Genomic DNA, 24,580 nt, shown 5'->3' on the forward strand with positions numbered 1-24,580 from the left:
TCACATGCAAACAGAGCCTGTTTAAATAGAGAAGAGACAAGAAAATCCTGGCATTGACCTCTTGTAAAGACATCAGGAGCTGAGCAGGAGATCTTTTTTAATTCCAAAGCCACCAGAGGATTAAACTTGTGGCATATTTTCGTTTTTAAGGACTACCCCAGGAAGGAGCACCTTGGAGATTTTTGAGTGGCAGGCAGAGTAACCTGTATGTATCTCCGAAAGGACAGGGATGCAGCCATGACTGAGGCCATTGTCACAGATCCATCTTTAAAGGGCTAGAAAACTAGGAGCACATTTCACACGTGGGATGGAAACATGGAAGTATATGAGGGAGGGCTCTTTAGTGAACAGAGAGGGGAGCTTTATCACCTATTCGAACAAGACAAGCTTCTGGCTGACATAGTGAGTACTGCCTCAGCTTTATCTAGAGCAATAGGGATCAAAACAGGGGAAGGGACCACATTGGGAGCACTAGATCACACCCAGGGTGATCCAGCCCAGGCTTCTCATCCAGATGCTATAGCAGGTAGGACCAGAGTGAGGAGCTGGAGCAGAGGAGACAGATACATCTTCCCTCTTTAGACTGAGACCCAAAACCTGAATCTAGAATTGCCTGTATAATCTAGAACAGGAAAAACCTATAGTTAGAAGCTGGAGGAGGGGACATTCAGTTGTTTGTTCCTTGATTTGAGCAATATCTAGTTTGGGATTTCTAAGACCAAAGGGATTCCTACAAAAAAAACAAAATTTTCCTGAGACCTTCAGGTGGGGACAATTTCCTTGGAGGAAGGACTCTTTAGACCCAGCATCAGCTATCTGTTTGGGTCAAACCCAACTGTCCAAGACATAAGGCTCATGGTGGCCCCGGGTACAGCCTACATGAGTGAAGGTAGCCCTAATAATTGACGCATGATGTGAATGTAACTGCCAGTCAAAATGAGCTTTTGTTTTAAGTCTCTGGTTTACTAACTGGTAAATTTGTGATGTGGGGGAAATCCCTTGTGAAGGATACTGAAGAAGTTAGAACAACAAGCTTGGGAAAGACATCACTTGGTCAAACTTTGAGGAATGTACCCCCTTCCTTATTCACAAGGTAGCTACAGAGACTGAAAACATGATTTTCATGGCTTCAGAGCTTCATGGAGACTAATACAACAAGTTCTACAGTGACTCACTTTTCTCTAGGAGTGAGGTCCTTACCCTGGAAGTATTTAAACCAAGGACCTGTCACCAGCTATCAGGGTTCTTGCTAAGAGTAGAGGACTGGTCCCTGGCAGAATTGTCAGGCTGTGATCTAAAACTCTGGAATAGAGTAAAGGTGCCTATAAAGTGAATTTTCTGCCAAGAAAGGGAAGAAACTGGGGAGGTCTGGGGGTGAAGGAGCAATCAGAGCTCCAAGATCCTCCTCAAATTGCTCCATGTTTATTTTTGTATCAGAGTTCTTCAGTGATTTTGCTTGGAATAAAGGAGTTGGCGACAAAATTGTTTTAGACACCAACATACAGAGCCTTGGGTTTCCTTCCCCAAGCTAGTATTTCATGTCCTAAGAAGCCTCTTCTGTCCCCAGAATCTAAGCAAGAAATCTAATCACCATTTATTCTGGAGGAGGCACATCCGAAGCCATCTACATGTTCCACGACACCTTCCCTGATTCCACTCTCCTCTCCCTCCTGCTGAAGATAACTTCTTTCATTGGTTGATTCCTCTAGCTGGAAATAATCCCATTACTGGATGGATGCAGGCTTGCATGGGATGAGCAATGGATGGTTGACTTTCCTTAAATCCCCTTCTTTCTAGAGTTGGTATGGCTTTCATCCAGCATTAAAACTTGCTTCTATCTTCAACTCTCTTGCCTCCCTTTTCCTTCACTTCACTATCTTCCCAGCATTTCTCAGTCCTGGAAGTCATATCAATCCTTATACTCCTCTTCCAATTAAATGTATGATTCTTGCTAGAGAATCAAAAAGGAATTCAGCTTTTCTTAAGCATGATCAGATCCTTTCTGGTCCCAACACCTGGTCTGAGTATGATTCTGGTATGTAATTCTTTGGCTACCTGCTCTTCCCAGAAAGTGATACTAATGAAACCATTACTAAGAAAAGGAGGCAGCACATTGCTGTTTCAGTTTTCGGTATCATTTGTGCTATTTCTTGCAGACTTCAAGCTAGATTATGACACCTCAATTCCAATCTTGTGAATTTAAAAAACAAACACAAGTTTGCCAGTCAGTACAAGCCTGCCATCATTCCCCCTTATGAGGCTGGTAGGAAACTGCAAGCCCAAGTTTCAAGTTTGGTCACAGAATGGCCAGCTTCACCATCAGCCTTGACCATTGACCCCATCATGAGTTACAAGATACATAAACTTTGTCCTCAGAGGTAACGTGAGAGAGAACAGGAAAATAATGACAGTTAACTAACAGCTACTGAGTGTTAACTTAATGCCAGGCACAGTAGTAAACACTTACCACAACCCTATGAAAAACTGCATTCCCAACGTGTATATAAGGAAATGGCAGCAGAGCAAGGTAGAGGGACTCCCCAGCATCATACAACCAGTGAGGCATAAATCCAGGATTCAAACTCATATCTGCCTGCCCCAGGGGCTAAGCTTTAAAACCATTAAGAGGAAAGAAAGAACAGAGCTGTCACTCTCTAAATCAAACTAATCCCCTAAACCTGGCTTTCCATGCCTTATTTATAAACATAAATACACACACACACACACACACACACACACACAATGTGAAGGGACAACCTGAGTTTTTCAAAGTCCAGATGGTTCAGAATGAAAGAAGTGCTGAGAAGACAAAAGCCTGGGCTCCTAGCACAAGCTTCCACACAGAGCTGCCCAGAAAACACATTGGCTCTGTTAATCTGGGGAGATTCTAGGTCCTTCCCTCCCCTTTGACTCTGCTATTGCAGGTAAAATATCTGCAAAGAGCCCAGTAAAGGAGTATAGCAAGAAAACAAAGACTTCATTTCCTTCAAGCTGAAACACATGCACCAAAAATGAGTTTTCAAAGTATGAACACACATTTGCCAGCTGGTATGCTCCATGTGTGTCCTGGTCCTTTACCTAACGAGAAAGGCCTGTGCTTCTACCGAGAGCAGGCTCCTAAGCCCCATGAATGAGACAAGAACCTTTGGTAGAGAGACAGGACAGGTGAGCAAGACAGCACTCAGGGTAAGTTACTAACTCATCTTTAAGCTTCGTTTTCTCATCTATGAACTAGAGCTTAAAACAGAACCCACCTCATAAAGTTTTTACAAGGATTAAACGAGATAATACATTCAAGTGTGGCAAAGACTGGTGGTTGCCACACCCAACACCTGCCCTTTCCTTCCTTGCTATCTACCCCTATGTTTTGGAGGATTGACAATGTGCCCAGCTAAACAAGGACCCTATTCTCCCTCAAAGATAGGAGTGGCCATTAGATATCAGCAGAAGTGTGTTGGTGGGGAGAGGCCCTGATAGAGTAGCATGATCTTTTTGCCTTTCCCTATTCTTCTTCTTCATGGTCCAAAACACAGATGTGATGGCTGGAGCTACAGTGCAACTAGAAAGCAAATTTGAGGACAAAGGCCACATGCCAAGGCCAGCAGACCAAAAAGACAGAAGTAGCCTGAGACTGTTGGCACTTACAGCTTACATATAACCCTGCAGACTACTATGCACCACTTCCATGTGAGAGAAAGTATACCACTTTCCTATTCAAATCCATGTATTTTCTGGTCTCTTCAATAACAGTCAAATGCAATCCAAACTGATCAAACAGAACATCTGACAGACAGCATGGCACCAGGTAAGCACTCAGCACCCCATAGCTAATGTTTACTCCATGAAAAGGATTGAACCTGCCATGCTCATAGTAATGCAATGTCCAAAAGTATATCAGAAGCCATCAGTTTCAGCCTCCGAGTCAGTAGTTCTCAGCTTGACTGCACATTAGAATCACCTGGGATGCATTTGAAAATACGTGTTTTTTCTTTTGAAAATAAGTATTTATTTTTAATAAGTACTCATGAAGACTCGGAAACTCAACTTGGAAAAGGATTTTAGTCAAGTTCAGTCCCCTTGCCCTCAGCCAGGAAAGAGAAGTTCCATTTTATGGCTGGCCAACTTTCAACCCAGAGCAGTTAGGTGGCATTCTCTAAGCCCCCACACCTAATTATCCAGAGACTGGAAAGTGGAATCCAAGTCTCCTTCCTGCAAGAATAATTTTTGCCTTAGCCTCATACAACTAGTGAGGGACAGGGAGACCCGGCATGCTGCAACCCATGAGGTCACAAAGAGTCAGACACAACTGAACAACAGCAACAACATACAACCAAGACAAGAGGGTTTCAGAGGAGGTCTCTCCATCCCAGGCAGGCCCACTCTTATCAGGGAGTTTTTCTACAAAAATGAGAAAACCACAATGTTGTTAAGCATTTCATATAGCTGAAAATTATGTTAATGGTCACACTTAGCAACATTAGTTGGCTAGTGATCAATTAGCCAACTTTGGTTGTTTGGCTCAAAGTGAGAAATCGGTGGACAGCTTCATTTGGTGGGAAATAAGCTACTTTAGAAATAAACTAGAAGGTGAAAAACAACCTAATATCTTTACTTTGTAATAAGAATGTTTAAACCTCCAAATTTACAGGACTTCTAAGTGAATTAAATGCCCAGGTATTTAGCTAGTAAGTGTGGACAACCTTCATTCTTCTTTGTGCCTCACAATAGACCAGATATGCAGCTTTGAATCAGAAGAGAGCTTTCAAAACCTCTGACTCAAGAACTTTGGAGCTGTAGAGGGGAATAAGGTTGGCCTTCTTATCTAGTTAATATAGGGAAAAGAAGTAAAGCATCCACCTTGAAGACAACAGCTCTTCCACTGATTAATCTGTATGTTTAGCTGATGTGTGTCACTTATTTCACCTCTTCCTGTGCAGTGAATTCTTGACCATCTTTTGCATCCTAATTGTCTTTATCAACAAGAACCACTAATCAACAGATAAACTTGGTAAGAAGCAAGGGTGTTTATTAGGCATATTACTAAAGTTGTAACAGAATAGAAATATTAGAAGCAGTCCACAGACCTAAATTACCCCTAGTTATAAGTTCATCTGAATTTATGCAGGAGAGTTCCAAATACTATATGTATATAACAAGTTTTTCTTATCTTTAACTGTACTTTTAACTGCTCTCAAAAATTTGGCTATTTAGAGGAACCTTGGAGTAAAGTACAGAATTCTATATTACGGAGAATTTTGAGATCTGAATTTATCTATTTGGTGAATCTCTGTTCAAGTTATCTGAAAGTAAATATTCATGCCATAATAATTTCATAAGAAGTATGCCCTGTTCTTAAGATGCCTCCTTGAGCACTACAATGAAGGAACATCGAAACCAAATCTATAGGACATCAAGTCAAGCAATCAGTTCAAAGAAAAGCAGTCAAGCCATTCTTTTGTTATAATGCAGATCTTTCTCTATCATGAATAACAGTTTTTAAAAAGTCATTCAATTCATTCATTTTCTAACAAGTAGTGTTGAGTCTACTATACACAGTCCCATCGCCTTTAAGAAGTCAACCAAGTCAAACTTTTCAGCATTGTGTAAATCATATCATCAATTAACTGTTAGCTTTATCTCCCATGGGTGTTATCATTGTGCAAGCCCCCAGTAACTCAGAGAAATGAATACCTAAAGTACTACCCAAGTTATTTTAAACCCAAAGGTCAGAAAACCTTATTTTAAAGGGCCAGAGAGTTATGTTTTTTGCAGGCCATATGGTCTCTGGGGCACCTACTCTACTCTTTCATTATATCAAGAACAGAAGCAACCCTAGACAATATGTAAATGAATAGACATGGCCATACCCCAATCAGTTTTTATTTACAAAAATAGGTTGTGGGACTGATTTGCCACTGAGGCCACAGTGGCAGACCCCTGTCTGATTTAGACCCTTGGAAAACTGTATGTAGGTCCTATCAATCAAAAATCTTTTGATATGCCTTTTAACTATTCTAATCAAAGTGTGGAAAATGACTGGAAAAGATTTGGCATAATTCTAAATTACTCAAGATGGGCCCACGGGAGGTGTCCCAGGAGGGATGGTGCTCTCATACCACTGTCATTAATACTCAGGAGACTTGATGACACTTTCCCTATTCTCTACTTTTGTTCTGACAAACACCTTGTAAGGCAGCCATTAGAACCCCATTTTCCAGATTTGTAAGAATGTGAAAAGGTTAAATCATTAAGCTGCAGAGACGACTTTCAAACCCAGGCCTGTCTCACCCCGTCATGCCTGCTATTTCTACAGCACTGTTACTAGTTGGCCTTAAGAAGGGCTTCTTGCTGGGTAGATGTCAGTTTTTCACATCCATGCAGGACCTGCTGGACTCAGTGCAGAACCCGAGGGGAAGGAACAGCAAGTGGATCTGCAGGGAGCGTGACTTCTTTGTTCCACTGACCAGTCAAGCAAATCGCAAATTCATGGCTGTGGCTTGAAGATTTCTGCCTCTGTGTGCCCACAGTTAGCAGCTGATCTGAACCGAAGCCCATCTTCACACTTAGGCTGCAAACAGGGGTCATGGGCCAAGCAGGGAAGAGACAACATCTACAAAGTGAATGTTTTCTTAACCCTTTCCAGAACCCCATAATACAGTCATTTCAGCTCATGCCTCGAGGGTGTTTTCTGAAAAAAGAAAGTGCCTTTTCAGCACTCTTGGTGTCTGATTTCAAATTCTGACCTTCTATCAGGTGATTCTAGTGGGCTGACAATGCTGCCCTGTTTTTACTGGTTTTCCCACAGGGTTTAGTCACCCAGGTACCCTCAGTGCCCTAGACAAGGGCCTCACTTGGGGTAAGGGGGTGGGTCCAGCGCCCAGGGCCTTTCCTAATTTCCTTTAAAGTGCCAAAGAGCAATTAATAAGAATTTTGATTATGTACATCTGAACATGTAGAATCATTCACCACAGGTATTCCGAGGATGAACTTACAACGTGGTCTCCCTGGGGATGGAGTTTTGCTGCACCTGACTGACCTCCAGGGAGTGAGCAGGAAACACGCCTCTAGCATCCCCTTTAAAACGAAACTGTTAATCTCTTAGGAGAAGTTAAAGAAGGAAAAAGGCAGTGTGTAACCAAGAGTGGGAAATATGGCAGCTCATGTACACAAGGAAGCAACCCATATCTCAGGCACTGAAGCAGAACCACAGCAGACAACATCATCTCAGCAGCATCTCAGCTTACTAAGGGTAGCTCTGTGGAACCGGTGGCTATCATTTTTACCCTATTTTACATATGAGAAACCTGAGGGTTAAAAAGAAGAAAGTGACTTGCTCTGAGCAGGTAGGAACTAAGGCAGAAGTCCCTGCAGGGGTCACATAAAACCCACAGAATGAGCTCTAAGGGTCAGGGTCAGGGCATACGGAGACTCAGTAGCTCCCAGGAGGGACATCATTGCCCACCTGCCACCATTAATGCATTTCCACAGGGCCGTCTGCCTTCGCCCCCAAAGGGGAGCATCTTGCTCGATCCTTCTTCTGGGAACAATAGCCACTATCCATACTAGAATATCCCTAGGTATCTTGGAAGGTTTCTATCATTCTTAAACCCAAATTAGAATTCACTTCTTTTCATTGAAGAAAAAAAAAAAAACTGCATCTTGCCAACATCAAACAATGATGAGACTTCACAATCTCAGAAACTTTGAAATCGTTCCTTCACATTACACATTAACAAGCTCAACTCTTGGAGAATTTACACAAGAAATAAAGGAAACAATGAGCTGCTGATAAAGTGACTGTAAGCTATGTCTCAATGAAGGTATGTTTTCAGAACTTCAAGGGCTCCAACAGACTATCTTGTGTAAAAAATAAAGCTCCCTAATTTATCTTTTTCTGTAAACCTAGGTTCTTTTGTATTAAGTTCGCTTGCGGTAGGGTGTACCTGAATTCATTAAAAGGCATTTTAAAGACCTAAGAACCTCTAAAAAGACAGAGCAAATTTTTGGTACCTCTTTCTTGAGAGCCCCAGGAGGGTTCAGCTCTCATGAGGCTATTGAGCTGACTTTGTTTTTCTGAGAAAGGAATGCTGCCGAAAAACTCTGTGTGACTTCAATTATTAATAACAGGAGTGTCTGTTCAGTCCCACATGTGGAAAATAAAGTTCACAGATGTTCCATCCAACTCCAGGGATAAACACTAGGGTTCCCGGTAAACCCGCGCCCCCTTGCGCAGGAACCCAGGAGCCTTGCCACAGGAGGCAAAGAATGACGGGAGGCAAGATAGGAGAGCAGTGGAGGACAGACTTGACAAGCCAAGTCTCCACATCCTCCCCATGCAGTCAGCGACACATTGTGACTTTGGCAGAAAGCTCAGTAACCCAGAGAGGAACGGGCCCACGGAACTGAACAACAGGCTGAAGAGTAGCTGTTTATAAAAGGAAAGCCACTCAGGTAAACCGCTGCACTGCCTTCCCCTCCAAATTTTGTTCGGTGATTCATCAGCTGCCCTTTGTTCACCACAGTGATTCGTGTGGGAGAGAGGATGAGCTGTCCCACCTTGGAACACTCGTTCGTTCCCCTCCAACCTGGAAAATCAGCATCACCTCTGACAGGTCGGTTTCTCCACTGGGCTCCATCTCGCCCACCTCGCCCTTCTGCCGCCCTGGCTGGGAACGGGGACCCGCTGCCTGTCACCCCAGCACCTCCCGGCTCAGGCTGCCTGCTGGAGCCCGGGCCCTCCCTCGCTGACACGGCTCCGGCAGCCACGGGCCAAACCACTTACGTTTCTGCCAGAGCATGGCCTGCGACAGGATGTTGCCTTTTCTCTTTGAAGCAGACAGTTTGGCTTCTTTAATGTGAGACCCGGTGTGCTTGCCTCCAGTGGAGCCACCGCCTGCTCGGAGGCTGCTTCCTCAGCTTTTAAAGGCCGAGTTCCCGCTGCGGGGGCACCGCGTCATCACATCCTCCCACCCGGGCGCTGCTGCACCTCTTGGCCGGTGGGGCGCCCTCACCCGCCCGCGCGCCCTCGCGGGCCACCGGCGGCCACCCCGTCACGCTTGCTCGCGGCCCGCCGGCCGCATCTGCACGACGGCCGGGCCCGGGAGGCCGTGGGCGCCGGGACGAGGCCTGCAGAGTGGACCGGGGTGCACGGGGCATGGGCAAGTGTGCGTGAGTGTGCACTCCGTGAGCAGGTGTGTCCAGCCGTGTCCCCCCTCCGCCCCCGCGAGGGGCCCTGAGACCCCCTGGAAAGCTCCGGGTTTTCTGTGGCGCCCATTCAGGCCTCTCCACCACACCCGGGTGTCGACAGCACTCCGTCCGCCCTGGGCCCTGCTCGACGGGAAATGCGATTCCCGGGGGACACGGGTTCTCAACACAGGAGGAAACACCTGTAGACGCTTCAAGCCTCACTAAACAACCTCCTCATTCTTTTAATAATGATTTTCTGTGTATTCCATTTTGAACCACATTAGCCCCTTCCCTTGCCCACCACCCCAACCACCACCAAAGTGGCCAGTCCTAATCACGGTGAAATCAGGAGAATACCAGCCCTGCTGGTCCCAGCGAGCCCATGGAAAAAGAGGCCAGCTCACTCAAGGCAGAAGCAAGACCGGGCCGGGTTCTTTGTCTGGAGCGGGTTACTCTAAGAAGCTTGCTGAGGAGATGTGAAGGGAGTCTCCCTCCCAGCCTGCACCACCTGTTAGCAAGAAGCCTCAGGACGGAAAAGCAGTGGGTTACACCCTCGGATAGTGATTGGTGTGCCAGGCCACAGGCGCCTTCCCAGTTCATTGTTGTCTGCCCTTAGCTTCCTGAGTCCACATGCTCAGGCCCTGATGACCCCATCTCTTTGGGTTCAAGACCTCCTGAGTAGAGCCCCCTATGGCAGGTCTAGGGTCTTGTTGCTCTTCCTTCCACACTGGCTCAAAACCTGCTCCCTCAACCTAGATTGAATCATGCCATTCTCCAGCTTAAAAAACCTTCTTCACCTGCTGCCTTCAACCACAAAGCTGGAGGCATAGAAGGCCCCTGGCGATCTAATCCTTATTGGCCTCCCCGGGCTCATGGCTCACTGTGCCCGCCCCCATCACTGGCCCCCAGTGGTCTTCTAAGCACCTCTGCCCTCCGTGCAGCTCCCTGTCTTTGACACTACCATCCTCTCTCCCTCGGTTCCTCTTCTCCAGTTCTTCACCTGAACATCACCTCCTTTTTCAGGATCCAGCTCAAACAGTACCTTTTCTGGTGAAAAATGTTCTGACTCACCAAACCTCCTGGTACAGAAAATATGTGTCCCTCTTTTCTCGGGCCCTGGAGCACATTCTCTGCTTGTCACATGGCACTAAGTTGTTGTGTGACCCCACGAGGTTTTTTTCTTTGTCTTCCCGATGCCAACAAAGAACCTGGAGCACATCTATCTCTCAGTAAAATTTCAATCAAATGAAATGATGAATGTAATGCATTAGTCTCTAATGGATTATTGATTTGACGGCAAGCCTTGAGAAGAAATGTTATCCCCATCAGTTACTCAAAAAACAGCAAAGTCTAGCTCCTGACTTAGTTATGAGCCCTCAACACAAAGCCTCCGGACTTTAAGACATGGAGGTCTACAGTCGTGGCCTGTCAGGCAGCAGCACCAAGAGGCCTCGGGCCACCCTGAGGAGTGTCCACAGAAACAGGGACATGACCATCAGGTCTGGCTCCATCAGAAGAGACATGGGTTCCCTTCAAGGCTCTGGCACTCACTGACTGCTTCCCCTTGATCAAGTCAAGTAATCTGTGTTTATAAAATGAAGAAGCAGTTCTCTGGCTGTCTCTTAGGAGGAATGTGACCTCGTTTGTCCTCTCTCATATTGCTCTATAGTTTGGGCATCTGTCTCATTCTCTCCAAGTTCCATGAAGTTAAGAATATTTCTTTATTCATCTCTGTCTCTCCTCATAGGCCTAGCATAATGACTTCCTTGAAGTAATAATAACTACTTACACACCAAGCTCCATGTGAAGCCTTAGTTACATCATCTCATCACCCACGACTCTTTGAGAAAACTTCTACCCATGTTGTTCAGAACAAATGCTTAGGAAATTTAACTTGCCCAGTATCACAGGGTTATTGGGGCTTTCCAGGTGGCACTAGTGGTAAAGAATCCTCCTGCCAATGCAGGAGAGACAAGAGATGTGGACTTGATCCCTGGGTGGGGAAGACTCCCTGCAGTAGGAAATGCCAGCCTTCTCTAATACTCTTACCTGGGAAATCCCATGGACAGAGGCACCTGGCAGGCTACAGTCCATGGGACCTCAAAGAGTTGGACACGACTGAGCAACTGAGCACACACAGGGCTATTAGGTAATAAGCTAGGTGTAAGATACAAGTTCTGTCTAGAACTGGAGCTTTAAATAGTTACACTTCATTTGTTAAGTTGAAATCAGTGAAAGCTGAATATGAATTATGCTTATTCATAGAAATATATGATCACTAAGATTAAAACCTGGAGCAGTTCAATAAAAGTTTGTATCCCTTGGGATAAATCCTTGTCCTCTGGCAAGAAGGGAGGGAGAAAACAAACCCAGAGATGCTCTAAGAAATCAAATCTCATACAGTGGTAGAAGAAAAAAAATGTTAGTAGGCAAGTCCACTGTCATGTCCAGTTTTAAATGTCTGTCTAATTCAAAGCTATGATTTTTCCAGTGGTCATGTAAGGATGTGAGAATTGGACTATAAAGAAACCTGAGCGCCAAAGAATTGATACTTTTGAACCGTGGTGTTGGAGAAGACTCTTGAGAGTCCCTTGGATAGCAAAGAGATCCAACCAGTCCATCCTAAAGGAAATCAGTCCTGAATATTCATTGGAAGGACTGATGCTGAAGCTGAAGCTCCAACACTTTGGTCACCTGATGCTAAGAGCTGACTCACTGGAAAAGACCCTGATGCTGGGAAAAGATTGAAGGTGGGAGGAGAAGGGGACGACAGAGGATGAGATGATTGGATCACCTCACTGACTTGATGGACATGAGTTGGGATAAGCTCCAGGAGTTGGTGATGGACAGGGAAGACTGGCGTGTTGCAGTCCATGGGGTCACAAAGATTCGGACACCACTGAGCGACTGAACTGAACTGATGGCTGACAGACTCAAAGCTCAGAAGCAGAATCCAGTTCAGTGCTTCCAGCGAAGAAATTAGGTGTATCAAAGTGGATATCAAAGACCATGTATAGGCCGGTATTTGGAAATCAAGACTTGATCAAAATGGCAAATATTTTCTGGGAAGACATTTTCTATAAGTCAGAATTAAAGTCAAACTACGTGGCATAGTTTGGAAAAGGACAAGGTGTCCATGTTTATGTAATACTTCAAGCAGTGGAAGAAAAAAAATTCTGTTAATGCCACCCAGATGTCTCTAAATACATGGGCTCACATTTTTTAACAAATTGATTGCCAAAATTAAAGCTCCTAAAATAATTCAGTAAAGAACCTTTTAGCTTTGCAAAAAATGATTCACCACAAACTGCATTTCTTCATTCAACAAGTATTTACTAAGTGCTCATTATGCACCATCGTCTGTACTAGATTATTTTTCCATTTTCATCTGGACTTTTATCATCCTCTTCATCCATGGCACTTTATCATCATTGGTCCATGAAAGTTCCCTCTCTTATTTATTCATTCACTGTGTTATCCATCCATTCACTTTCCTATCACTTTCCTGTCTTCCGTGCCTATTCTTTTTTCTGACTTCCTTTACCTCCACCAGACACTCACCATTCCAATCAAAGCAACTATTTTCGTCTGGTCAACATCTATCCTTTTTTTCTGTAGACATTTGTACCTGTTCTTACAAAATGTGTATTCTTTTGTGCATGTGGATTTTTAATTCATGTAAGTGGTGCTATAAAACAGATCTCAACTGTTTCTTCCTTTCCAACTCAGAGCTATGTTGTAAGATCCATCCACATTGCTATGTATACATTCCATCTCTCATTCCTAATGACCTGAAAGTATTTGGTGGAATGCAGCCCTGCATCATACTTAACCAGATTGTCTCCAACCTCTCCCTCCACAAACAAACCATCAATAAACATTCTGATATGTATCCTTTTACAAAGGCATGTGAACATTTCCTTGGAATTGTATGCCCAGAGGTACGATTACTAGGTCAAAGGATATGCATATATTTAAGTTAACCAAATACAACCTGGACTCCCACCAGCAGTTTGTGAGGCTTTATATGTTTCTATTTCGCCACCAAACTTGGTATCATCCAGCTTTTTAATTTTCGCCACACTAACAGATGTGCTATTTCATTGTGGTTTTATTTTACATTACTAATGCCGATAAATTTGGGCATCTCTTCATATGTTTCTTAACCTCCGAGATTTCCTCTTCTCTAAAATGCCCTTCACTTCTTCGCCAGTTAATCTACTGGGGTTGCTGTGTTTTTCATGCTGATTGTCAGAAGTTCTTTATATATTTTATATGTACAATTCTAGGTATTATCAGTTTTACTCAATAGAAATTTTCTTCTCCTAACCTGCCATTTAACTTTATTCTCAATGTCCTTTCTTTAAATAGAAATACTTTGGCTTTGGGCTTGACGTTGAATTCTATTTTATTTCATTGATCTCATTGTGTGTTCTTGTATTTACACTTTATAGTTTTCATTTTTATTACAGTACATCTTAAAATTATAGAATAAGTTTATCAAGCCCCTCAAAAAAAATCCAGCTGGAATTTTGGTTGGTTTTCACTTAATTTATTGATTGCTTAAAGGAGGGGATTGATATTGGTATAAGAATAATTTGGCCCTGATAAGCATGGGATAGCATTCTGTTAGTATCAACTGAGATCATATTCTACATTCTTTATTATTAGAGTTTTAAATTTTTATCCACAGAAGTCTAGAGAATTATTAGATAAGTGAAATCTTAAAATTACAGCTTCTCTTGTCATTTTGAAGAGTATCTTACTTTTTATTATAGTTTCTAAGTGGTTATTTTTATTAGAAAAATTATAATAATATTTGTGATATTTTATTTTTGGCAAACTTGCTGAACTCTCTTAGCTTTAATAGTGTGTCTGTTGATTATTATGGTTATGCTAGGGTGATGATTATCTCTTCTGAAAATAATGACAGTTTTATCTTTTCCTTTCCAATCCTTACAGCTCTTGCTTCTTTCCTTTCCTTATAATGTTGGACAATCTATGATAAACAGCAATGGTGATAGTTGTTATTCTTATCTTGTCCTTCTCTTGGATATATGTTGAAAATAATTTCCTAAAATTTTTAAAAAATTATGAAAAATCTAAGATTAAAAAGGGTTTATTAACAGTGAAACAAGTAAAGTAAAATGGGAAACTTCCCCAGGGGCCTAGTGGTTGAGACTCTGTGCTTCCACTGCAGGGGACACAGGTTCAATCTCTGGTTGGGGCCAAAAAAAATTAAAAGAAGAAAAACTAAACTTGGACACTATAATGCAGTTTTTAAAAAGTTAATACAAAGAGGAAAGTCTAAAACTTATTGAGAAGTTCATATTAACAGCTGAGAAACAAGAATCATACTGATTAATATAATTCTCAACAGCAACACTAGATGATGCAAATAGACAATGAAAAAAATATTTTTAAAGTATGGAAGGAAAGATCATGTAACTTATAAGTTTAAATCCAACTAAACTGTTATTCAAGTGCTGTAGCATAACAAAAGTATCCTCAAGCATACAAGGCCTCACATTAAAATTGCTCTTGGAGGAAGCAATCAGATAAAAGGGCAACCCATGAGGATACTGCAAAAAATATGGGAGCAAAAGGTGATCAAACACCTGGATAAAGTTTATTATAGAAATTTTCTTAAGGCTGGAATAAAAAAGAGAAAATACTTCTATAAGACACAGAACAGACTAGAGCATGGAAAATCTGATGTCTGCAGGTTGAACAACCCTTCGACTATAAAGATTTTCTGTGGCCCAGAAATTTGGAGCAATTTGTAAAGTTATGTATCTAAAGAAAGATTTCTTGACATTAGAGGTGTGGTAAAAGGGGAAGGAAGGACCTGGGTGATTTTAAAGAGGAAGGGGAGTATATATACATTTTCTTTGGGACACAATCCATAGAGTTCATGAGAATTTCAAGGTTAAGAACCTCTGTTTATTTTAAATAAATATTATGAGATAAAAATTTTTAACATATTTGAGATAAATTAATAGTTCAGCTGGAACAAGAATGAGACCCCCAAGTGATATGGGTAGTCCTTGTGTATGATATCAAGCTCCATTGCTGCGTATATTCCATCTCCTGTGTTTTCTTTACACACTGAGTCAGCCAAATCCATTTCTCCTACAAATGAATATCATTACATTCTTCCACAGAATTTGCCTCTGGGCAAGACAGCAGGGCACTGTGGAGAGATTATTTAAGAGAATCTGGTTTGAAATATGGCTACACTGAGAGCAGTGTGTTCTCGGGTAATTGTTTAAACTCTCCAAACTTTAGTTTTCTCTTCTTCCACATCAAAAAATAATAATATTACTTGCAATGATTTAATGTAATAGCCTAGTATACAGCCTTTTATATATACTAATTTTCATTGTTTCACTTTGATCAAGAGACTACATAATTTAATTTTCTTTCACATTTTTGTTCTCAAATTTAATCACACTAGGGACCCCGTTGAGTTTCACCAGTTTTTACTTTTCCAAGAGAAGAGCAGGTCCTGCCAAAGAAGTAGTGGGATTCACACCACACCACGCCCGGTTCCCAGGACCATCTGCAAATATGGCCGACAGCTACTTGGCGGATCCTTATCAAAGAATGGCCATAATGGTTGAGATTTCCAGCTTTATTGTGCTTTAAATAACTATATATTATGATTAGGATCAATGATAAAAGGAAATTACTTTCATTCTGATCAAACAAAAATTGCTGAGACCTATGTCCGAATGGCTTGGGTGGATGCCAGTGTTTAGAAGCTAGGGCTTTATTATGTGTAAGAGCCTGGCCTCCCTGGCTGTCTGGAGGATGCCCAACTCTTTATGGCTATACTTGAATGCCTTCTGGCACTAGATGAATGGACTCTAGTCATACAGACAACCTCTCTTCAATAGAGGCAACTGGCAAGTGTTCATGCTCCCATTTTGCTGATGAGAAAACCAAGAGTCAGGAGGTTATAACTAAGATCTATGGTCCAAGACTGTTATAAAAAATCCTGGTAGTCATAAAAACTAATTTAGTTGGGACTAGCTAGCCATGAGCTATGGAAAACAGCTCTTGCAAAAGGCCTTGTTTGTGGAAAACAGCACTTGCAAGAGAAAAGTTCCCAGATTATTCTATCCACCATGTATTTCTTCCAACATCTGGCTCTACACATTGAATAATAGGCTTAATTAATGTCATCTCCATGTCACCAACAATACTTTCCCCCACAGACTTGCACATTTGATGGCTACCTTCAAGAAATATCTTCCTTGATACTTCTACAAATACTTATGTTATTTCAAAGTGAGGAAGACAGAGGCCTTGTGCTCAAGCAATTGTCACTGGTATGAAAAGCCTAATTTTTAATAACGGAAATTCCCATAAGAGTTCCTAGAGAGTAGCTCCCATCCAATTATACAGAATAATTATAAAGAGATATTTCTGGGCCCCAACATCAGAAAGGCTGGCTCAATAGAACTGGAGGAGCCATGACTCAGTTGGTTGATCAGTTGGTTTACATGGAAAAAAAAATTTAGGTGACATTACTCTGGGATTTCAGAAGCAGGTGAGTGACTTCACTTTCACTTTTCACTTTCATGCCTTGGAGAAGGAAATGGCAACCCACTCCAGTGTTCTTGCCTGGAGAATCCCAGGGACGGGGGAGCCTGGTGGGCTAAGATCTATGGGGTCGCACAGAGTTGGACATGACTGAAGCGACTTAGCAGCAGCAGCAGCAGCAGCAGCAGCAGCGGCAGCGGCAACAAAGGCAATCAAAACGTAGTCCTCCCTTTTTTCTCAAGATTTCTTTTGCTATCTATCTTCTTTCAACTCTTATTCATTGGAATGCCCCTAAAAAGCTAATTAAGAAGAAAAACAAAAAGCTCCAGGTTAAGCATAGCATGGAAGATCCCGTGTCTACTTAAGCACATAACTATTACTTTCCACACACAGGAGGGAGCTTGGCACCATGAACACTCTCTGAGCCCAGAGACAATTCCTTTCCTGTAGTTCCCACCACAGGGAATAGTGATCGGGACCCTGTGACCTGCCTGGCACCCACTCTGCATGCCCATGATGCAGACTGCTCAGTCTCACTGCTTCTGTGTGTGGTATTAAAAGACCCAAGTGACCAGAGGCCCCCAGACAACATATCTCAGGGATGTTGTCAAACCCCGTTTCCCTTGAGCTAAAGGCTCAGAGGAGTAAAGTGAAGGGAGTTTGCCCAGTGATTGAGGTGATGCTTGTCATCCACCCTTCCTTCTGAAAATGCAACAAAGCACCTCCTCCTCTTCCTGTTTCTGAAACATCAAGCCCTCCAGTGACTCAGGATTTTCACTAAGTGTAGTTCATGACTTGTGCTCACACACTATCAAAATAGGAATTACAATAAAGCCAAAGTCCATTTCCTTGTGAATCAAAGGTTTAGTTTACTACAAAAAGGAAAAGGCTCCAGCATGTCAAGACAAGTCTATTTGCATGCGTGCCATGCTCCTGGGCAACTTTCGGTCACAGGTGGAGCTGCAGGGTGAGCAGCTGCGCTGCTTTTTTTGAACTACCACTTCTCTAATTTGGAAGGAGAGCAACTTGAATGAATGAATGAAGACATGGAGCAGATGAAAAGAAGAGGGGAATGGAAGTGTAAATGAAGAGGGAAAAGGGTAAGAAAGGAGAAAGATCACTCAGAATTTTAGACATCTCAAAGATCCAAAGAGAAAGAGATCTGCCTCCAGAGACAGAGCAGTTAATTCAAACAGTAACTCTAAGCGAGGCATGTGTGGTCAAAGCAACACAAGAGAGAAACTAGTGAACGAAGCTCAGTCTGGACTCTGCAAACCCAGAGACAAAGTCAGATACAACAGTCAATTCTTGGATATCCATGGCCTTCGATCCAGGCAATTACTTAGCCAACAAAGTATGCAGTGCCCAGCACATGGACTCTACCAAGGGTAGTTTTTATTGTTGTTAGTATTACTTTTTTATTAACAATGAATATGGGAGCTTTTGACTTGAGCTCAGCATTTCTACCACTATGTATGGAAGCAAATACAAAACAAAAGCAGGGCAAGAAGTGTAACAGCCAATAACTATAAACTGATTGGCATGAGAACTTAAAAACATAAATAAATAACTGTTGGTTAGTTACTGTATTCCACAAATAGATACAGTCACACCACACACACAAAAAGTATTGGAGTGGGGGCGGGCAGAAGACAGAGGTCAAACAACTCCAAGAGCCCCACATGTACTTTCCTGTTCACAAAGCCAATGATGGCCAAGATTTTGGACACTCACTATATGCCAGGAACTGTTCTAAATACTTGCACGTATTATTTCATCTAATCCTCCTAGCAATGCTTTGAAATATTAGCCTCATTTTACAGATGAAGAAGTAGACAGAATGATATTAAGAAACTTGACTAAAACATATAGCTCATCAAAAGAGCCACAGTTCCAACCTGGGCAGTGTGATTCCACACCTCTTAATCAACCAATGACACTACCTCCCAAGAGAGTTAGGTCTCAGGAAATCAGTGATTCATTTCCCATCCCTCAATCCATTCACCCACCATCCATTCAGCTATCTATTCATTCAGCAAATATTTGTTGACTGTCCCCCTGTTGTCATCCAGTGTGTATTTGGCACTGAGGATATAGCAGTGAACAAGAAAGTAAAAAGAGCTTCCATTCTAGTGACTTCAAAGAGCTTCCATTCTAGTGGGAGTTGGGGAGGGGGCGGAGGTGGAGGAGAGATAGTCAGCACAAATTTCTTTTCATCAAAACAGCAAAAGCAGTGGATCAAAAAGAATCTCTTCAAATAAACATCTTGAGGCCTCCAGCCTGGTATTTACACCGGTCACATTTAGAAAAACAGTAAGAAAAGTTCAGCTAAGGGATACAGATAAAATCATCAATGACATTAAACCCAGATATTATACATTCACCAAATACCAACTAAGCACCAGCCATTGCCTTCACAGTGGAAAAGTAGAAACTGAACTCAGGGAGGCCCATGCTCAGTCAGATAAGCAGGAAGTAGGGTCAAGGCTCTGGTGAGTTTCCCACTCTGCCATGGATGCCAAAAAAGATTTTGCCAGGGGATGCTGAGCCCAAAAGCCTAGAACCTAATATGACCCAGACATCCTTGCCTGCCTTTTTTCTCCAAAGGCTTCCAGTCCTACATGCAGAGCCAAGGATGCAACTCTGAACACTTACCTTTCTGAAACAATGGGACTATTTTGTACCAGTGAGGTGGCCTTCATGGGAAGATGCTCAGACTCGGAGCAAATTCCAGACAGATGCTAAGCAGTCCCAGACCCACCTCACCTTGAGTGTGGCTTGCCCAGTGTGTAGATGACAACAAGCTTGTGGGCTGCAGAAATCTTGGAAGACTACCTCCTCTGGAGGAAGAAATGTTGACTTCCTTGGGGAAGCATCTCAGGTTTCTTTTGTATCCAGGAAAATTGGCACAATGCCAGCTGTAGAGGGTGTGGTCACTAAACTCTCAGGGATTCATCGACACCAGTCTCCTGTTCTTCAGAGGGTGAGACAACCATGTAGACAGTCGAGGCTGCACCTGAACAAATTCCCAGCCCATCGAGGTTAAGTGCCGTCCCCAAGTCCCAGGGGCCCAATTCAAGCTGCTGATCGGTGAGCGCAATGGCCCCACTTGCCACCATAGACAAAACACACCATGACGAGTCTTGAGCCATCGCATCCATTTTCCTCTGCTCTGAATGTTTTGTAGGTTTTGAAATGCAGGCAGGAAACTTAACCAGGTTTGTCCAGGGAAATGTCACATGAGCCCCAAGAAAGAGCAGAGTTTTGCCAAATGTTGCATGAGAATCTTATCGTTTCCTTCTTTCAGCCATGAACTTGTGTGCTGTAGAACCTAGGACCTCTGCTGGCTAGGAATCCTTCCTCCTAACCATCACATAGGCTTATGTGTGCTGAGCAGAGTTGTGTCGAGGCCTCTGACATTTCCAAGGATCGCAAGCAGTCTGGCCCTTCACTGCAATCCTCCTGGAAAGCGTAGACAACAAACAGGCAGCCATTGGAGATTTTTAACTGAGAAGCAATAGGGTCAGAGTTATACTCCCTTTAAATGTGGTTTTGGCAACAGTGGGGAGATATATTTGAGTTAGGAGAAAGGGGAGGTGTAGAGAGAAAGTCTTTCTGACAACTATTCCAGCAAGAATAAGCTCGGGTTGAATCTACAATGGTGACCATTGATGATCCCAAGCCACCTAGTTGTCATTTTATTCCGTTCTAGAGACCATGTGTCTTTGTAGTCTCAGAATCTGTCACGTGGTAGGTACCTGCTGCTAAGTCATTTCAGTCGTGTCCGACTCTGTGCGACCCCATAGACGGCAGTCCACCAGGCTCCCCCGTCCCTGGGATTCTCCAGGCAAGAACACTGGAGTGGGTTGCCATTTCCTTCTCCAATGCATGAAAGTGAAAAGTGAAAGGGAAGTCGCTCAGTCGTGTCCAACTCTTAGCGACCCCATGGACTGCAGCCCACCAGGCTCCTCCATCCATGGGATTTTCCAGGCAAGAGTACTGGAGTGGATTACCTGTTGGATTACCTGTTGGATTAATAAAAAGTAAATGAATCTGGAATGAGCCTTTCATTTTAAAAAATGAGGAAACCAGAATCAGAGACGAAATTACCTTCCCACAGTTATTTAGATAGGCAAAGGCAGAGACGAGTTAGCGATTTTCACTTTCTCACATGTCAAAATCATGACTCTCAGAGTTTGCAGTGTGGTAGATCTGAGGTGGGACCAGAGAATTTGCATTTCTTCCAAGCTCCAAAGGGTGATGCTGCAGCTGCTGGTCCTGGGATTACATTTGAGAACCTCTGCCTTACCCAGTTGCCCTCTACAATGTGTGCATGCTAAATAGCTTCAGTTATGCCCAATTCTTTGCAACCCTATGAACTGTAGCCCACCAGGCTCCTCTGTCCATGGGTTTCTCCAGGCAAGAATACTGGAGTAGGTTGCCAAGCCCTTCTCCAAGGGATCTTCCTGACAACAATACCTAGCTGTCTTTTCTTAAAAAGGGGGGCCTGGCCTGACTCTTTCATCCCTCATGGCTTGGCTGTGAACTTTGGGGAAAGCAAGCATCACCTGGGCAATGGTATATCTATAACTTGTGATGGAGAGTCCAGACTGAGAAGCCAAATGCCTAGGTTGGATCCTGCCTCCATCAACTTTGGGCAGGTTTACTTATCATCTCTGAGTACAAAGATGATAACATTTCTGTGATGGTTAGATCAGTTATATGTTAAACATACATGTACAACACCAGCTATGGTGAAGTCAAGTCAACACTCTGGCTTTCAGAACTCACTATGATCAGCTCTTTCCCTTGGCTCACAGGCTCTGCCTTTTCCACACACAATGTTCAAATGAACGCCAAGTTCCACCTCTACTGCCCACTCATTTCCACTATTTGTCTCCATGTGGGCTCACCCCGACTCTTTCACAGATAATTGTGCCCAACCCACCACCTGTTCTGAGAGGCCTCCTCCCCAAGTCATTGACACCAGCAATGGTACCGTCTTGTCATACAGTTACTATTACCACCGAGATACGGTTATACCTGTGTTGGCCCAAGGGTCTTCACACAATTGGAGAGCCGTGAAGAGCTCCTAAAACCATCTATTCCACTTGTGTCAACGAGAACCTAGAAGGCTCCCCCATCGCTGCGGGACCCTTTGCCCTGGATAGTTGTCATTAGATCTTAGTGCCCCACTTCCACCCCTGCTCAAGCTGTGTCTCCCAGACAGTGAGACTCTGAGGCGACAAAAAGAGAAGGTTGGACAACTTGAGCACAATGCAGGGGGCAGGTGGGGGTGCAGACCAGGGGTGGGAGGGGGGTAATCAAGTGCAACCAGGAAACCAGAGATGAATTGGCCCTGCCAGGTGGACTGGGGCGGGCTTCCCAGCTCAGCTCCTGCCATCCTCAAGGTACCCAGGGCTCTGCCTCAGGTGTGGTCAGGAGATGTGCCAAGGCAGGCTGGCTCGGGATCCCCTGTGGCTTCCTGCCTGGACAAACATGCCTCCACAGCCCTGGTGGACCGTCACCTCCGTGGGCCCTCGGGCACACTCACACTGGCCCATTGTTCCTCCTCCTGCCAGCAGTTTTCTGCCTCTCCTTCCCGCTTGCTGGCCCCCGCCACCCCTGAGCAGGTCCTGGGGCTCATCACTGCCACCCCAGTGGGCATTGCAGGTTCAGGGTGCTCAAAATGCACCCTCATCTTTAGGGGACATTCTTTCAATCAGGAACCAAAACAGCATATTGTGGAAAGTCATTTAACTGATAAAAGTTTAACTGATTTCTGGACTTCCCTGATGGCTCAGTTAGTAAAGAATCCGCCTGCAATGCAGGAGACTTTGGCTCAATTCCTGGGCCTGGGTTAGGAAGATCCGGTGGAGAAGGGATAGGCTACCCACTCCAGTATTCTGGCCTAGAGAATTCCATGGACTGTATAGTCTATGGGGTTGCAAAGAATCAGACACGACTGAGTGACTTTCACTTCACTCACTGATTTCTATCATCAGAGTCCTTTTTTAATCCCCGAGTGAATTGTTAAGCAGATCCCCATAAAACAAACAGAAGAGGCCCAGCTCCAGGGAAGATGAGGTGGGGTCCATAGGCTGTCTCTGGGTCTCCCCATTTTTAAGCTTCCCCATCCCTCAGTCCAGACAGCCCCAGGGCATCTGCACAGAAAGCACACATTTGGAAAGGCTAGCCCCTTGACATCTTCTTTGAGCTCACCTTGTGGATCTTGAGACACCCCCTGTATTACCAATCACCTGGCAGTCTCTCACCCTGGCCCACTGGCAGCAACAGGCGTCTTCCAGGAGCCCCCTCAGAGATATGCCTGTCTTCTCTCAGCCTGGCCCAGACCTGACTCTTCTGTTACAGGGTTCCATTTTTGGCCCTCTGCTCTTCAACCACCTCACTCCCAGCCCAGGACAGTGGCAGGTGGCCACGAAGTAGCAACTTGTCCCTGAAACGTGAGGGTAACTCAGAGCTGAATCTACCCCTCAGAGCAGCTGAACTTCCCACTCAAGAGCAGACTCTGTCAGTGCGAAGGGTCAGCGCACTTGGGCTTCTGGGAGAGTGAGGGGTGGGCTTCAGAAAGGGCCCCTTCTGTTAGATGTAACTTCTAAACTGCCTCGGTATCAGGTAATGTTCTAAAAACCAGAGCACGGTGGTTTCTGGGCTGACTGGTCACTTAGGGAAGGCCCACCGTGCTCCTCTGTGGCAAAGCCTAAGCTGCCCACCCACCCATCCCAGGCCTCAAGTTAACCCCAAATGCCTTTTCAGCAAGTGCACCCACAGGCCCTGCTCTGCTGCAGTTCCAGCAGGTTTAGCCTAAAACTGACCAGTAATTAAAATGGCAACATTCACCACTCCCTTCTTCTTTGCCAAAAGCTAGTGTGCTTTGCTGTTACATCTGAAGTTCGGTCGACTTTCCCTAAAAACCAAGACAAGCTGAAACCACAAATGTGGGTCCAATCACTGCACACACTGCTCCTCCTACTCCACCGACCTGGAATGTCCTCCCCATTCTTGTCAGCTTGCTCACTTCCCAGGATCCTCAAAGCCTTGCCTGGGACCTACGTGTTCTGTGAAACTACTTCAAACACTCCTTTTAGAGTGTATGACCCCTTTCTCAGTTGTGATCACCCCTTACTGCTCGAATTTTCCATGGACACTGAAGTGTTCCTGTTTATTTCCATGATTCAGTTGTTGGTTTCTTGTAGGCAAAGGCCAAGTCTTCTTGGAATCCCCCATAATGCCTAGCAGCACGTTTTCTATTGTGCTTTGCAAGCAGCTAGCATTTAACCAGCATCGGTTATGTCACCCCTGCACTGTCTAGGTCCATCACATGTTAGATATTTATGCACTTTGTGAAGACAGCTGCCATAAACCTGCTCCATCCAAAAAGCAAAACTGAAAAAAGCGTATAAGCACAAACACAACTTTAATCTCATAATTTCCTAGTTCCTTTCTGATTTTTCCTAAGCAAACATTCATAAGTTTGGCCTGTGTAACACGCACCTCCCAGCTCCCATCACCCCTTCTTCTCCCTTCCAATCCACTTTCCAAAATGCAGCCAAGAGATTTATTTTTCATGCAAATCTGTCATTTTCTTCCACTGTCCTCTTTAAACCTCTCATAGGCTTCCAATCACCCCTAGGCCCTAGTGCAAATCCTTCATCCAACTTCCTAGGCCCTTGGGGATCCGGACTTGCTGCCTTTCTCTCGTCACCTTCTATCAGGTGGCCCGTGCTTTCTAGGATTGGCATAATTGGCTTGCAGTTCTTAAAACGTCCATACCATGCCCCCTCTCGACTTCAGGCTTTCATATGAGCTCTTCTGCTCTTTCATG

This window comes from Budorcas taxicolor, chromosome 15 (genome assembly GCF_023091745.1).
Source record: "Budorcas taxicolor isolate Tak-1 chromosome 15, Takin1.1, whole genome shotgun sequence".
In the NCBI taxonomy this organism is placed as follows: Eukaryota; Metazoa; Chordata; class Mammalia; order Artiodactyla; family Bovidae; genus Budorcas; species Budorcas taxicolor.